At 42.1% G+C, this 16,587-nt stretch overlaps 1 protein-coding gene across 1 annotated transcript in view; it reads right to left on the minus strand.

Annotated features, from left to right (window-relative positions):
• Positions 1–16,587, minus strand: part of GALNTL6 (polypeptide N-acetylgalactosaminyltransferase like 6) — a 1,483,691-nt gene that overhangs the window by 876,276 nt on the left and 590,828 nt on the right. The gene's annotated exons all lie outside the window — the stretch shown is intronic.

The raw sequence follows: 16,587 nt of genomic DNA on the forward strand, positions 1-16,587 counted from the left end.
AAACTAACATGAAAGGAGCAATATTATGTCACTGAAAGGCATGTTCACACTTTGCTAAAGCTAATTTATAAGATTATCAGTTGCAGGATGCATTGTCAGATTGTCTTGTAATTAACTAATTGCTGTACAGACAAAGTGGAGAAGGTGTTTTGCTTTCCCTCTTAACACAGCAGAAGACATTTTGCTGGTAAGTATAGTGATGGATGAACCGGCACCAGGTGCAGCAGGGAGTTGAACAGCTGAAAGAGCCAGGTAGCATACTCTACACAAAGTCCAGTGCTGCCTCTGACAAAGTGAATAGTCATGAAACAGCTGTCAGGCATCTTCTGTCACTCCCACTGCTAATGTTACTGTATATGCCCAGCTGCAAATAAGGGGCTTTTATGGTAAACTGTGCCTTGCTGATCTCTTACACTATAAAGAAGCTATTCTGCAACGGGAGACCTTGGGGGCCAGTGAAATTGATACATGATGATGTGTTTCCCTCTTTATGCACTGAAGCTGGCACTTTCCCTGAATTTTTCCAGCAAGATAGTGCACCACAACATTATGGGTGCCAGGTCCGAGCATTCCTAGATGAACAGTTTCCTGAAAAGTGGATTGGTCATCGTGGGCAAGTTGAATGGCCCCCAAGGTCTCCCGATCTGACCCCCTTAGACTTTTATCTTTGAGGTCATCTGAAGGCAATTGTCAATGCTGTGAAGATACGGGATGTGCAGCACCTGAAACTACGGATACTGGAAGCCTGCATTTCTCCTGCAGGTGTGGGTAAACAGAGGCGCCAGCAGGATAAAAACAATTATTAAAATTTTTAAAATATGCTGGGAGGCAGTGGTGGACTTATCTCCAATGAGCAGACTAGACAACTGTCTGGCATAAACAAATAAATACTTTATTGGTACCCAATAGATGCAACACGTTTCGCATGTCAAAGCCCGCTTCATCAGGCAATAGGAAGGGGACAAAACTGTAGACAAAGACATAAAATTCATTGTTGTAATGAGCCACGTAATGTGCAACAAGGAATCATAAGTGCATACAGAATTCTCATGGATTACAAAACTCATGCATTATACACGGTGCAGACAATTGCAATGTGTAATTAATGAAGTGACCAAAAAAGGACATGGAATACAGGGAACTGCATTTTGTATTTCTATATAGTTAGGCCACAAAAAAGGAAGGTATAGTACCAATATATTGTGTGGTCAGATAAGATTATCAAAAACAATATGCGCAATCCTCAAAAATGGAGTGTGAGCATTTGATATTACTGTTTAAGGTATATTGGTCTAGAACTGACAGTATATAGGCTGAAATCTTTATGGAAATATAAATAAAGGCTATAAAACTCCACAGATGATATATTATATGCACAGTAGTAAGCTAAGGTATTGTGCGAAGGAAGCGAGAAAAAACAATAATAAGCAAAAATAGGCAAAAGATAGGTGCATATGAGAATTGGCAAAAGGGATTGCATCCTCAATACTTTACAGAGGCGCTACACATGTTGTTTGACAGCTACTGGTAAGTGTTTGTTTATTTATTCTACATCACAGCCGTCTCCTTTTATATCCTCACTACTAAACATAGATACCCTATGATTTATATATGCAATCCCTTTTGGCAATTCTCATATGCACCTATCTGTTGCCTATTTTTGCTTATTGTTGTTTTTTCTCACTTCCTGCGGCATGCCTTAAAGGGAACCTAAACTAGGTCCAAGGATATGGATTTTTTCTTCTAAAATAATACCAGTTGCCTGACTCTCCTGTTGATTCTGTGTCTCTAATACTTTTAGCAAAAGCCCCTCAACAAGCATGCAGATCAGGTGCTTTGACTGACTGGATTAGCTGCATGCTTGTTTCAGGCGTGTGATTCAGCCACTACTGCAGCCAAAGAGATCAGCTGGACTGAGAAGCAATTGGTATTGTTTAAAGGGACCCTGAGCAAGGGCTAAAACCAAAATGTACACTTACCTGGGGCGGGCTTCCTCCAGCCCACTGTAGGCCGCAAGGTCCCCTGCCGTCCTCCTGGCTCCCTCCCTGGTCCTGGTCCCTGCTCCAGTTACAGGATGATTTCGGCCTCAGGTCTGCTTTCCGCTTGTGTGTATAGTGCCATTACGTCGGCCGGCTACACATCATCACGCCGGCGGGCATGAGAGTCCTACTAATGTGTGGTTCAATCTTAGAGAATCGCACATGCGCTGGCTGGCCGGAGTGATGACGCGTAGCTGGCCGGCGTAATGGTGCTTTACACGGAAGCGGGAAGCAGACCTAACCTCTTCAGACCAAAGTCGTCCTGTAACCGGAGCTGGGACCAGTGAAGGAGCCAGGAGGATGCCGGGGTACCTTGCGGCCTACGATGGCTGGAGGAAGCCCCAGGTAAGTGCAAATTTTGTTTTTAGCATCTGTTCAGGGTCCCTTTGAAAGGAAACACCCATGTCCCTCGAAGTTACGGTTCCCCTTAATGCCATTGGATATTGGATATTACTGTAAAGACATTCTACATTCACTGTAACTAGTAGTGCCTTTGATGGTAATTGATGTATGTTGTCAAGCTTGTTTTATAAAATCTGAAACTAGCGGCTTCCCTAAGATTTTTGTTCTAATGAAATTAAAGAAATTAAATTAGAGCAATTTCTTCTTAATGGGCAGTGCAGTTTATGTTCTCATTTTATTTCTTTTACAATGTGCGCTCCTGTAAAGCCAGGCTCATTTTTCCCAATGACCTTGAGGAAACAATAGGGGGCTGCAGTTATGTTTATAGCAATATAAAACAATAGATTAGGTTTAACTTCTTTTGCTAATTACTGTATCCAACTGGCTAAAGAAAAATGCTGCTGTAATAAAATGCTGGCTTTAATAAACTGACTGGATTTTGCTTCTATATTAGCTCTAATGTGCTAAAGATAAAAAGTGCTAGACTGACGAACTTCAAACATTAAAAGGGGATTGCTGGAAGCCATTCCATTCCCATCAGTCTTTTGAGTAAAATCCCTAATTTATTACAAGTCCTAATCAGCAGTAATTTCTCAAGCTCCGTGTATAAAGGCGGCAAATGTATGTCGGCTTCGTGAAACCTGTTTAGCATTCAACAGTAACACGCAGAATGTTCCACTTAGAGATTCCTAGACATCAGTTAAATTATACTACACTGTTCAAGGACAAGTTTGGCATCATTATTTTATGTGTGCATATCTGCGTATTACCATATTTGGCTCCAGGATAATAGACACACGAGTGGCATCTAGATAGCTGCTTTAACATCCTTGTTACAAGAAGGAGGCACTAGAACTATTTATAAACCACAAAATACTGTACACATTGTGACTTAAAGACTTCATTGACACTCCTGTGTTATTTCACAAGTATACTATCATTGTAATTACTGAAAAAAGGTCTGCTATTTTCAAAGAGAAAACAGAGAACAAGCTGACAGTAGTGTTCACCAATTTCTTACTTATTAGCAGAACCAAAATGTTGTATTGTAAATCGTATCAAAGCATTATCGTATCAAAGTATTAAAAGAACAGGCAAATGTTTGTGAGGGGCAGCCATCTTTTTGGTTGAAAGGAGCTCACAGGGAGCATGAGACACAGTTCCAACTATCCTGTGTCCTGATCACCCCTCCCAGCTGCGCACGCTAGGCTTCAAATTTCAAATTCAAAATTCAAAATAAAAAGAACAACAAATGTGTGCCAAAACAGCAGAAGGAGAACAACATCAGAAATCCCATCATGCTTTGCACAGCATCAGTTGAAAAATGTCCGGGCAGATTTCTTTGATGGGGCAGAGCTTAGCTTCTATGCAGCTATAAATGAGGCTTGGGTAAGAAAAAACAAAGTTCTGATGCCATGAAACTGTTAAAGAAACACCATGTCTTTTTAGTGCTGCTGAGTAGATTTTTAGTCTGGAGGTTCACTTTAACCATTTATGCCACCTGGACGTGATCCGCACGTCCAGGGGGTTGCTCTGCTGCCTATGCATGCTTTGGCGCGCACCCGCAGGCTAATTGTGGGCGATCGAGGTCACCCCTGTGTCGCCCCCAGGTAGCCCTGAGATCAATGAATGGGAATATAATTCCCGTTCATTGATCTATGTCCCCAGCAGAAAAACCGACGCCCTCTTATCAAAGACCATGGTCTTTCTGAAAATAAAAAGTTTCCCGTCCATCTTGTGGCCAAATAGTAAAACTACATCTACATACATTTTTCAATACATAAAACACACATAATTACATTTAAAATTAACTGTTTATTTCTCACACCAAAAACTACCCAAATAAAATGTTTAATGGAAAAAAAATTACAATTAAAAAACAACAACAACAACATAAATAGTTACCTAAGGGTCTGAACTTTTTAAATATGCATGTGAAGAAGGTATATTATGGAAAAAAAAAATTATAAGCTTGTAAATAGTGATGGTCGCAAAATTGAAAAAAATGCACCTTTATTTCCAAATAAAATATTGGCACCATACATTGTGATAGGGACAGCATTTAAATGGTGTAATAACTGAGACAAATGGGCAAATAAAATACATAGGCTTTAATTATGGTAGCATGTATTATTTTAAAGCTATAAGGGCTGAAAACTGAGAAATAATGCATTTTTTCCATTTTTTTCTTAATATTCCTGTAAAAATGCATTTAGAAAAAAATAATTCTTAGCAAAATGCCATCCAAAAAAATCCTAATTGGTGGCGGAAAAAAACAAGATATTCATCAATTCTTTGTGATAATTAGTGATAAAGTTATTAGGGAATGAATGGGAGGTGAAAATTGCTCTGTTGCATAAGGTGAAAAATCCCCGTGGGCTGAAATGGTTAAGTAATTAATAGACTTTTCTAAACATCCATTTTTATTTTGAATGATTACTAGGTGGAAGCGGATAGGATACATACCTGAATTACTGATTCAGCTTTACTTTAAAATATTTGCAAAAAAAGCTGACATGTAGCTCACAACTGACCCATCACGAGTAATGTACAGTGTTCTTAACATCTGCACAGAGATAAGTGGTGCCAATTGACAATTTACAAAAAAGAGTAGTGGTTGTAATGTAACCTAATTAAAGGGAAGGTTCAGGGAGGGTGGCTAAAAAATAAAAATCAATTTCCACTTACCTGGGGCTTCCTCCAGCCCGTGGCAGGCAGGAGGTGCCCTCGCCGCCGCTCCGCAGGCTCCCGGTGGTCTCCGGTGGCCGACCCGACCTGGCCAGGCCGGCTGCCAGGTCGGGCTCTTCTGCGCTCCAATGCCCGGCACTTCTGCGTCCCACGCCGGCGCGCTGACGTCATCGGACGTCCTCCGGGCTGTACTGCGCAGGCGCAGTAGTTCTGCGCCTGCGCAGTACAGCCCGGCGGACGTCCGATGACGTCAGTGCGCCGACGTGGGACGCAGAAGTGCCGGGCATTGGAGCGCAGAAGAGCCCGACCTGGCAGCCGGCCTGTCCAGGTCGGGTCGGCCACCGGAGACCACCGGGAGCCTGCGGAGCGGCGGCGAGGGCACCTCCTGCCTGCCACGGGCTGGAGGAAGCCCCAGGTAAGTGGAAATTAATTTTTATTTTTTAACCACCCTCCCTGAACCTTCCCTTTAAAACAATAATTCAAACAATGCATAGCAATATTAATTAGGATCGTTTTAAAGAGGAACTTTACTGAATATAATTCAATAAATAAAATTGCTTATTTTTTACAACTTTCTTTTTTGTCAATGTCTACCTATTGTAAGGTTTTTACCTTCCCCTTATTTTGCATTGATTGATGCTGGTTTCTTTGCTGCTGGCAAGGTGACTCACTGTGGGATGTAACAGGAACATTGGTTGATCTCCCAGATTGCTCTGGGGCAGAAGGATGACATAATAGCCTAGGCTAAGCATGGGAGGGTGAGGATACAGATCAAGTACAGCAATACAAAGATATAGGAAGCATTTCTGATACTGAAACAAAGATAATTAACATACACATGGGTATATTAAAATATTGTGTAAAGGGAACCTTAAGTCAGGGAGAAAAAATGAGTTTAAAGGACTTACGAGCCCAAACAGCTAAAAAAAGATAAGTACCTTATTCAGTTTTAAATGCACGGAGGACGCCGTCCGCGCCCTCCGTGCAGTTCCGCCGGGTCCCCGCAGTCTGATCGCCCCCCGTGCCGCTCCCGACCCCACGGACGGGGTCGGGCTCCCCTTCCTCTCCTAAGATGGCCGCCGGAGCCGGCTGCGGCTGCGCAGTCCGCATACGCGTTAGTGCGGCTGCGCAGCTCTAGGGCCCTCCCCCGATCCACGCACAGTAGCGTGGATCGAGGGGGGAGGACCTAGAGCTGCGCAGCCGCACTAACGCGTATGCGGACTGCGCAGCCGCGGCCGGCTCCGGCGGCCATCTTAGGAGAGGAAGGGGAGCCCTACCCCGTCCGTGGGGTCGGGAGCGGCACGGGGGGCGATCAGACTGCGGGGACCCGGCGGAACTGCACGGAGGGCGCGGACGGCGTCTTCTGTGCATTTAAAACTGAATAAGGTACTTATCTTTTTTTTAGCTTTTTAGGCTCGTAAGTCCTTTAACTCACCTGGGGCTTCCCTCAGCCCCCTGCAGCTGATCGGTGCCCTCGCAGCCTCGCTCCGATGCTCCTGGACCCGCCAGCGACGACTTCCGGTTTCGCCGTCACCGACCGACAGGCATGGGAACGCGAGTGATTCTTCACGTTCCCAGCCACAATAGCACCCCCTATGCTGCTATTGTGGCAAGAAGGCTGCACTAGCAACATAGAGGGAGCTATTGTGGCTGGGAACGCGAAGAATCACTCGCATTCCCATGCCTGTCGGCCAGTGACGGCGAAACCGGAAGTCGTCGCCGGCGGGTCCAGGAGCATCGGAGCGGGGCTGCGAGGGCACCGATCAGCTGCAGGGGGCTGAGGAAAGCCCCAGGTGAGGTAAACTCATTTTTTCTCCCTGACTTAAGGTTCCCTTTAATGTTATGCTGTGAATTGTTACATGTCCTCTTAAAAACATCTAACGCACATTTAAAGATAGTAATCTCTGATAAAATAGTTTTAAAACCCTCTAAAGCTATTTGTAATTTAACTAACATGACTTAAAAATTAAGTATTTTACCTGATCAGTACAGATTTGAGAAAATAATATTGAAGGACATTTCTTCTATTGACTGTAAACACAATAGATGCTGCTGACATGCAGTTCATGTTCATACAGAAATACCGATGTTATATATAGAATGCCTTTCTGAAAAGAGTTTGACTGCTTGGGGGAGCCAATGGTACTGATACTGTAGTTTTTGTTCACCTTTGTAAGCATTTCATTTTTGCTGAACAACATGAATCAATACGTCTCTCACACACCAAGTACTAAAGAGAGTAATGTAAAGCAACAGGAGTTCTCTTTCACTTTTTGACAGTGCGAACCTCAACTTGAAAACTGGAAAAGTGACTTGGTGTACGCCATGCTATACAAGGTTGCAGATGCTAACAAACTATACTGGCAATATTGGAAATGAAAGTGAAGGTTATGAGATCTGCAAATCATGCTGGAGGATGACTGCTATCAAGAGGTTTTTTTTGTGTTTTCTTTTTTTGTTTTGGATAGATTGGGGAATGGATAGAACCCCTCTCCAGTAGTTGTTGTTGCGGAAATTTCTTCTCATTTGTTTCTCATGACATTTGGACACATTTAAGATTGTTCATAATGCAGACTTTTACTGTAAAAAGGCATTTTGTTAGTGAAGCATTTGAAAGCTTGAAGCTCGAGCGCAAAATTAGAGATTTACCTAAAGAGAGAGAAGCCTCAGGAACCTATTAAGGGTTCCCTCAGTGATCTGATGCCCCCCTCCTTGCTGAGCATGGCCCCCCAGAAGATTGGTGACAAGGCATTGTTGCCAATTATATCAGAGCTGTGCACCTCCTCACCTATCAGTGCAGCCATGTAGTAGCCCCCCTGAGCACACCCGCACATGTGCAATAAGCCGGAGCTCCTGGTGTACAAGCGGTTCTGTGCTACTGTGCATGCGCGGCTGTGTTCGCACGGCTACTGCATGGCCAATCTCGTAACAGTGGAGGAGCATGGCCCTGATGTGAAAGGGGGCCACGTGGATTAAGGGGGGAGATCAGAGCATGGAGGGAAGCCTCAATAGAATCCTGAGGCTTCCCTTTCTTTAGGAAAATAACTCTTTTTGAACCTGAGCTTTGGTTCTGGTTCCCTTTAACAAAATCTGCCATGTATGAACAGATACTGGTGCTGTACTGTATGTGGTACCCAGTATATAACCGTATATATGTGATTGCTTGGTCAACTCTCCCTAAGTGGATTGGTCAGCTCTCCTTGTCTACCTGTTTATCCGAGCGGTATGGAAGAATAGCTCGTACTGTGCCCATAAAACACGCCTCTTTTGTCCTTCTGGCCCACCCTTGTATCCTATTTACCTCCTTCTCAGATCTCGCACATGTGCGCCTGCGCCGCTTCACTACCATCCTCAGCAGCAAAATCTGAGAATCGGTAACAGGATAGGGCTTATCACCCTGCATCAATGACACCCGGTGTATAAGACGACCCCTGACTTTTCAGAAGATATTCAAGGGTTAAAAATTAGTCTTATACGCCAGACTATACAGTAAGGCTGCTTACACACTAAGACGTTACAGGCGCACGTTAGTGCGCCTGTCACGCTCCCCCAACGCACAGCAATGTAACACAAGTGGGCTGTTCACACAGCCCATGTTGCGTTACATGTAACGCTGCACGTTCTCCGGAAAGTGCAGCATGCTACGGCGTTAGAGCGGCTATAGCCGCGTTAGACTGTTTGCACATGCGCAGTGGGGGGCGGAGAGGAGGCGGGGAGAGCCAGCTACAGTAGCCGCGCACATGGCTACTTAATATTCACTGCACTGGCGGCCGCTGATTGGCCGGCGGGACCACGTGATGCGGAGTGTCTCGCTCCGCATCACGTGGTCCCGCTGGCCAATCAGCGCCACTCTGGGAGACCTTATAGGAATCGAGCCGCCTAACACGGCTCACTCTACCGTCCTCACTTGCAGCACCATACGTTGTGTTAGGTGCACGTTATGCGACCTTAACGTAGCACCTAACGCAACGTCTTGGTGTGCAAGTAGCCTAAATGAGACCCCTACAAGCCTAACCTTAACCATTTATCCAAGCATAATCTCACCAGATGCCTAACCAGTTCTGAATCCTAACCAGTCCTCTAATGACTAGCTCTCACCTGATATATGACTGCATACTAACTTTTATTATCCAGCTGAATGCCTTAATTGCACCGGAACACAAATGTATACTGAAAAAATAGAAACTTCCTTGGGGGTTATCAAGTACAAGCAATGTATGTATGTATGTATGTATGTATGTATGTATGTATGTATGTATGTATGTATGTATGTATTCATGCATGTATATATGTAAGTATGAATGTATGGCTGGGGTCATACAAGTGAAATAACGGGGATTAAATACTTTACCTATTCATTTTGTTTAGTTTTTCCCTGCACAATGGTAATTACTGTTAAATAAAGTTTGAAACTACTGCAATTCAAAAACAATTTGAAGTTAATTGGACCTACTTATGTACTGTATTATACAATCAGTAACAAAATATACATTGTACACAATGTTTACATTATATATTAAAATTATGAGCATATTAAAGTAGCAAGTAACCTTCAGCATTATGTCAAGGTTTCTCTTTTTTTCTCAGAACTTTTACAGTACAGTAATGCTGGGTTTGTGCAGTTTTAAAGTATTATTATTATTATTCCATAACATCTGCAGCATAATGACAGAGCCTCAAGATGTCATTTTAAAACATGCTTTTATTCCCTGCTGTATAAGAGATTTTGAGTGTTTATATGAATTTTTCCATATTAAATGTTTCAGTACAGTGGAGATAAGTTTGAATCTCCAGTGAATCAGTTTTTGTTGTTTATAAAACTTATCTTATACCAGGTTGATGTCAGATGTGAGAGTTACTGTACACCAAGGTTAGTACAAATTAAACTTCAGCCAGACTTTTTTTTTATTTTAGTTTTGTAAAGAGATTAAAGTTAATATATCGGTCCAGTTTTTATTACTGTCGTTGTCTCTTTTGGGAAGACACTCTGACTTCTGTTCCCTGTGACAATTGTTAGAGGGATTGAACATGAAGTCAAATTAGAATTTTACTGTTCTAGTGAAAACTTTCGAAGGTGGAACTTTCCCCCCCTATTTAGGAGATTAATTTTTTGGGTTACCTCCTTACCTTACTTAGGTATTTCAGTGTGCTTGTGTATATGGGCGTGTGTATGCATGTGTGTATGGGTGTGTGCATGGTGTGTGCATGGGTGTGTGCATGGGTGTGTGTATGCGTGTGTGTATGGGTGTGAGTATGGGTGTGTGCATGGTGTGTGCACGGGTGTGTGTATGGTGTGTGCACGGGTGTGTGTATGGGTGTGTGTATGCATGTGTGAGTATGGGTGTGTGAATGTGTGTGTGTATGCGTGTGTGTATGGATGTGTGCATGGGTGTGTGTATGGGTTTGTGTATACTGTATGTGTGTGTATGTGTATGCATGTGTGTATGGGTGTGTGAATGTGTGTGTGTATGCGTTTGTGTATGTGTGTGTGTATGGATGTGTGCATGGGTGTGTGTATGGGTTTGTGTATACTGTATGTGTGTGTATGTGTATGCATGTGTGTATGGGTGTGTACATGTGTGCATGGGTGTATAAGCTTGTGTGTATGCAAGTCTGCAGTTATGAAAATAGTTATTTAAATAGTTTCGCAATTAAGTTCAGTTTTTGAGCACCACAATTCCACTGCATCTGATATACATTTCCTTATGCATATTAAACACACAGCATAAAAACAAGGCATTTAATAGATGATATCTGCGCAGGATTATGTCTCCTGAGGCGAGACAGCGAGACATTTGTAGTAGCAGATACATTTTGACCTTGAGAGATCAAAAAGATATGTGAAGTCTACGCGGTGCAGAGACAATGGGGCAATTCAATTAACCCTTGGACCAGACAGTAAAGCTCCTTCCATACAAAGTAAAAGACAAATATAGGATCACATTATAGGCTTGTCATTCTTCCACTCTGGTGTCCAATTAAACAAAACTTCCTGTGTAATAAAACAGTTCTAGGACAATCTATTTGAAAGAGTTATCAGGTTTGTAATTGTAAAGGCAAAAAAAAAAAAAAAATGATAGTGATGTCTTCTATAAGTGATCTCTGATATTACAGTTCTGCTGGCTAGGAATGAGAAATAGGGAGACTCCGGAGTTTGCAGATTCACAGTGAAAAAGGCTCTAAAACAGGGGAAAAAAGACATGGTGGTACTAAGGACAACATCATACTAAGAACCAAGCACCAAGCATAATAAACCAAGATCCAAGCACAATAAACAGTCGCTAAACAATCCAAGGTCTAGGTGGGCTTGAGGCAGAGTCCAGGAAGGAGCTGAGATCAAACAAGCAAACAGGATTTCTACAATTAAATAAAAAACGCAAAATCACAATATCCAGATTCTGATCATGGTACAAAGTCATGATTTTAGGTTTAAGGACAAGGTAAATGATTTGATATAAAGTTTATGGCAAGATAGCTTTGCAAGATTACCTGTGTTCAGGAAAAAACAGGATTGCCTTGGTTTACTACAGGAAAAATGTTACAGGATAACATAGGAAGTTGCAAGCAATAGATTGCATAGGGAACAAAAGCAATAGCTAAACCATACTGAGCTGAACTGACTAAATAGGGGTTCGTACTGCAGTGAGGGAGTGGCTGTGAAAGTAAACTGTGATTGACGTGTGTGTGCTGGATAAATCTATTAACACATATACATCAGACTGTGGCACATTATATAGTACTAAACAGCTAGGGTGGTTTAAACTTTTTCCAGAATCCCATGTTCATTGCACAACCAAAATCCAGAATTTTACCCTCGCTTTGCATAACTGATATAACTGGCTGTATAACTGACAGGGGAGCGAGAGTAGATGGTCGTTTTAGTTGATGTTTTATATTTATATTTATTTGGGCATGCAGTGTTTCACAGAATGGTATACCCCTCCTCAATTCTGAGAGACTAACCTTCTCTCAGATGTTCTTTTTTATACATGTTCATGTTACTGACCAGTTTTTGTTTCGTTTTTTTACCTAATTATGAGGTGTTCCACGTGCTTTTTTCCCCCTTGGTATTAAAGGAAAACTATTAATTCACATATTTTTTCAATTGACACAGGAATTGTTTGGGAAGTGCTGGTGTATACATTTTAGTAGCAACTTCATTGTTAACTGTTACCAAAATACTTTCAAACTTTACTGATGCCAAAACTGACGGCAGATTAGATTGAGCCATGAGGAGGGGGGGAATTCCCCTCACATTTGTTCAGTTAACTCTATGTGTAGCTCTGTGTGTGACAGAGAGAAGAGCTGCAGCTCCTGTGTCCTGTGCTTCTGACTGAAGTGTCTGAAGAGAGCAGAGGAAATGTAACTAATTGTCACAGCTTTTCATACTGTTTTTGCTTTCAGAGTTTGATATGTTTGATATTTGCTTTCTGTAGTCTGATATTCAACTTTGGCTGTGCATTGAAGCAGACACCCCTTCTGCAATTGATTTGTCCCAATTTAGCTAAATCCTACCCTCAATAAATTACAGCGTTTGCCTCTGATATTTAACATGAAAAGTAGGAAAATGTTTACACAGCTACTTAGACATTATTGCACTGTGAGAAAGCGCGGAAGACCCGCCGCCATGTGTCAGGCGGAGGCGGCTCTTTCCGCGCGCAGTATGTCAGGGCACGGGGAGGCAGCCACCTCCACTCAGTCTGAGGCGGCTGTCCCCGTGCGTGATATGGCGGCTAGTGGTGGGAGTGAACGCGGAGAAGCTGACACGTGCAGTGCGACGGCTCCCGCGTCTGGCATACAAGACGTGTCTGGTGTGGCTGGGACTACTAGTCCACACAGGTTCAGAAGGACACGCGCGAGCGCTATGAGGCAGGGCTTATATTACAGCCAGAAGTGAGTCAGCTGACCAGGCTGGTCAGCTGACACGGATTCCACTTCTCATTAGTCCAGCACTTAGGGGAAGTGCTGGGCAGGAGTAGAGCATATATACGGCTGGCTGTTCAGTTGCTGGTTGTCTGGCGTTGCGATCACACATGTGGAAGCACCCAGATCCGTAGTCAGATCCGCAAGTGTGCCGGGACCAGCTGGAGCTGTAATCCTACACTTAGCTAGATTCTGTTGATAGCTTAAAGTACTAGTTTAATCGTGTTTATCTGTTATGACTCTTTGCCTGCCTGACTATCCTCCTGAACTCTGATCTTGTACCTCGATATATCTGATACTCTGTTGCCGAACCCCGCCTGTACTTAGACTCCGCCTCTGCCTCCTGATCTTGTACCTCGATATATCTGATACTCTGTTGCCGAACCCCGCCTGTACTTAGACTCCGCCTCTGCCTCCTGATCTTGTACCTCGATATATCTGATACTCTGTTGCCGAACCCCGCCTGTACTTAGACTCCGCCTCTGCCTCCTGATCTTGTACTTTATCTGTCCATGTGTGTACGACCTGGCTTGTCCGACCTCGAGTACCGATCTTCCTGTTAGAGGCGGTTCCCCGTTCTGTTAGTGACACTTCCTCCTAAGGGTTACTTTTAGACCTTCCTTCCTACTGTCAGCCTGACTCCTCCCGTCTTGGAGAGTTCGGGTCTGCGGAAGGAATCGGTGCAGTACTCCTGACTGCACTGAGGCCTTGTCCTCAAATTGTTACTGTTGCACCAAAACACTACACTCTACTCAGGTGAACAGAGGTTAGTTGGTATATCGGATTATCGGTGATACTGCAGAATCACTTATAATCTGGTATACATCTGTATTTCCAGTGATACTGCAGATCACCGGTATCAGATCCTCTCTGTGCTTCACCGATCGTTACATGTACACTGTCATTTTAGAACACTTGGGTATCGATAGTATTCCTTTAAATAACTTGTCAGTCCTTTGTTGCCCTATACTTTTTCTCAAAACATGCAATTGTCACCATATGGACAATGACAATATATATTTCACAAAACAATTACATTATTCAATCTCAAAAATGTAATATGATTTCTTTGAACTATTTCCAAATGCCTTTCAAGTAAAATTGCTGATAGTATTTCTCTACAATGCTTTTAATTTCACCTTTTTAATGTATAGTCAATATTTAAATGTATATTTGTTTTTTCCTGACACTAAAATACAAATCTGCAACAGTGAGTTTCATTATTAACAAAGTAGATCCCACCATTCATGTAAGTAATACATTTCACAAGAAAGGAAAACCTAATAAATCAGTCACATGAATTACAATTTTACATTGGCAGAGCTTTACCATTATCCTAAAAATCTTGATGCCTTGTGAAGTTCAAAAAGACTAAATTGTATTTTAAGATACAGTTCAACCAAATTACTGCTGTAAAATCATGTATACACCTTTCTGTTCAACTATGAAAATGACAACCTGAAAATTCTCCAGCTGCTGATCAACAACATTTGCCAGATGCCCCTCAACTAAATATAATGCCCCCAAAGTGCTCTAGTCAAGGTCACTGGAAAGGACAATTAGATATTTTGTCATGATATGGTTAGGGTTAACTAAAGATAGTGCTTAAAGGGAACCCAAGGTGAAAATAAACTGATGAGATAAACAATTGTATCTATCCATCTACTCCTGAAAATTACTTTTTTTTAGAATCCCAGTATTATTTTCTCTTTAAAGGCTGAAAACGTAGGTTGTTGTATTACCTGTAGGTCCTTATCAGTGAGGGTTACGACTGGTAAGAAACTGTCACTTGCATACCTGAACGTTTAACTGATTTAGATAGATAAAGAAGAAAGGTGACAGCCTAGTTATTTGTATACTTTGCACTGTATGTACACATGTCTATCTCTTCATGTCACATATCACCTCAGGTACACTTTAAATTATACATGTACTACTGCATAGTATGCCTTAAAAACTTGTTTTCCTCATACATTTTTATAAATAAATATTCAGGACAGTTCATTTGAGTTCAGCATTAGTGATGGGAAAAATCCATATGGTGCAGGTGAGCATCATGGGCTAACTTGTTGCCATTTGCTTGCCAAAATGCACCATCCATCCATTATTGTAAGCAGCATCCAAAACCTCGGCTGGTACCCCTCTGCCTCTTATGTCACCACAGAGTAAGATCTGTGTGAGAGAGAGAGCATGGGGAGCTGTGTGAGTCTCAGTGTGCAGAAGAACCACCCTCTGTTTTGCTGAAACTTAGCCAAACAAAGGTCTTCTCTCCCCTCAAAACCCATCTAACACTCAATGCTTTTTATGTACTGGTGTGACATCAGCCTGTCTCTAATGCAAGGTGAATGAGCAGGTATTTCAGTCAGAAGAACGGTCATCAAGAGCTTGAATGGGCAAAGATCTTGCAGTGCAGTTTGGCTGGGTGAGCCCAAGAGCCAGCGTTTGGGTCCACACGGGTTTATGAACCCATTTTAATGCAGTAAACCAACATCACTGTTCATAGCTTTCTGCTTTATAATTTTATTGCACTGAACTCATTAAACCTAATCTAACCTTCGAAAATACTGTATAACCCAAACTTAGTTTATCCTTTTGCTGTCCATAACACATTAAAATGTTGACAATTCAAGACTCGATAATAATGTTCACCCTTTCTGCAACATAATCCTTAACCAAGATTATCTAAAATTGTTGTGGCTCTTATTCCAAGAGAATGAAATGAATTGGCTGCACTGAGTAAATGGGGTTACTTACACCCCATTCAATACAACAAGCAATATTCCAATACAACTCATGCGCTCCAGTGAAGCATAACACTCTATTTTATTATGTTTCATAAAATCTACGTTGCATAAAAATCATAATGATGATTTTTATGCAACGTAGATTTTATAATCCTTAACCATTTAACACTGGCCTTGACATAAAACCATTAGCCTGGCAATACAAATACAGCCAGAAAAACGGCTTCTGGCCACTGCATTCTGCTCTGTGGCATATTTTCAAATCAGAAGTGTACAGTACAGGAAGAGTTGAGAAACTCCAATTGTTATCTCTATGCAAACAAGCCATTAAGCTCTCCGACTAAGTTAGTCGTGGAGAGGGCTGTTATCTGACTTTTATTATCTCAACTGTTCCTGGACTATTTACTCTTCCTCTGTTAGAGGAGAGGTCATTACTTCACAGACTGCTCTGAAAGAATCATTTTGAATGCTGAGTGTTGTGTAATGTGCACATATTATAGAATGATGCAATGTTAGAAAAAACACTATATACCTGAACATAAAAGTATGAGAATATTTTCTTTGCTGCTAATCTTCTAGTAATTATTCATAATACACAAGCAATTCACTATATCATATTTTTTTTCTCTTCAGTGTCTCTTTAAATATACTGTATTGCTTCACTTGTAAAAACATTACTGCTGTAATCATTCAGTAACTCCTCTGCCAAAGGAGTGTTGGTTTGAACAGTGCTTTACAAAAACAGGTGTAGTCACTATTTCAAAAACACATTCTGGTAGTCATTTGCATGC

Source organism: Hyperolius riggenbachi, chromosome 1 (assembly GCF_040937935.1).
Source record: "Hyperolius riggenbachi isolate aHypRig1 chromosome 1, aHypRig1.pri, whole genome shotgun sequence".
Taxonomy (NCBI): domain Eukaryota; kingdom Metazoa; phylum Chordata; class Amphibia; order Anura; family Hyperoliidae; genus Hyperolius; species Hyperolius riggenbachi.